Below are 1,606 nucleotides of genomic sequence, written 5' to 3'. Positions count from 1 at the left end.
TTCTTTTTTTTGTTTTTTTGAGTGTTTTTTGCTATAGGGCATGTGCACTCTCCAGAAAGACAGAGAGAAAAAGAGAGACAGAAAGCAAAAAATCACCCCCCGGGGGGATGGCCACACCCATAATCCCTTCTCCTCCATTCTCCTCTCGGATTCTTGGGCACCCACACACACACACACACACACACACACACGCCTGGTGTGAGTTTAAGCCACCGGGTCCAGAACTCAAACCGCAGTCGACTACATGGGAGTCCAGCCGACATAGCCATTCTGCTAACTGCTGGTCCCAATACTTCTGTATGGAGTAGTAACACAGTGAAGAAAGTAGTTTTCTCGGGGACCAGCTGGTGGCGTGGTGGTTAAGGCGCTGGACACTCCCACATGGCCGACCAGGGTTTGAGTCCTGAATCCGATGGCTTGCTTTCTCACTTCCTCTCTCTCTCACTCTCACCCTCTGTCTCTCTCTGGTCAAATTAAAAAATAAATAAATGAATGAATAAATACAAAATAAAATAATTATTAAAAAAAAAAAAAAGAAAGTAGTTTTCTCTCTCTCTCTCTCTTTTTAACCTATGAGGCAGAGGCAAAGTGGAAATCACCTCCCAGGGCAGGTGGCCACACTGCAATTGAAGCTGAGCAGGGATCCCCTAAGAGGAATGGGTCCTCAGTTTCTCTTTCTGTTAAAGAAAAAGTAAGAATTTCCCAAACTGGAAATTAATAAGGGCTATACTAAAAGTAAAGTGTATTATCTTCTAAGGTTTTTGGAATGTGATGTCTATTTACATTGTAATAGCCCAGGGTAAGGGTCTAGATTTAGACTTTGGTTATAATAATGAAACAACATTGGCCATGAATAAGGGCGATTAGGCCTCTACAACTCACTTAGAGGAAAGATAAGGTTTTCATTTCCATATGTAAGATGTTTTGTAGGATGGAAACTGCTAGAGGTGAGATTAAAGACCCCAGAGAATGTCTCCAAAAACTTGAACAGAAATTTGATTATCTAAGGCCTCACAAGCCCGAAAGATGATTATGCCCTCTTGAACCAATCACTGAACTGATCATGTTCCTGGGATCTCTGCCCCTAATTTTACTCTTAAAAATGCACGTGGAGGAGGGACCAGCAGTTAGCATAATGGCTATGTCACTGAAGTCCCAGTTAGTTGACCGCAGTTCAAGTCCTGGACCTGGTGGCTTAAACTCATGCCGGACGTGTGTGCGTGCGTGCCCAAGATCCTAAGAGGAGAATGGAGGAGAAGGGATTGTGGCGTGGTCATCCCCCATGGGTGGTGATTTCTCACTTTCTCTTTCTCTGTCTCTATGTCTTTCTGGGGAGCGCACATGCCCTAGAGCATAAACCTCTCTAAAAAAATAGACTGTGTCCAACCCCAGAGATTCCAAGTGTTAACTCCTCTGTGCCCACCAACGTAATTAACAGTTCTCCTAATCTACTGAATGCTGCTTTCCATTCCTCTGCATCTGGTTTTCTACAACACAGACAAAAACAGGGGTCAGGTGGACCCAGCATCTCTGCTGGAGAGTGCTGCAGCCCTGAACTGTTTTGTGCTCATTCTTTTATAGGAGAGGCAAAGCCATGTGCTTCAGC

Source organism: Tupaia chinensis, unplaced genomic scaffold (assembly GCF_000334495.1).
Source record: "Tupaia chinensis unplaced genomic scaffold, TupChi_1.0 Scaffold000578_2, whole genome shotgun sequence".
Classification (NCBI taxonomy): Eukaryota; Metazoa; Chordata; class Mammalia; order Scandentia; family Tupaiidae; genus Tupaia; species Tupaia belangeri.
The sequence above is the reverse complement of the archived record's forward strand: the minus strand, read 5'-3'. Positions refer to the sequence as shown.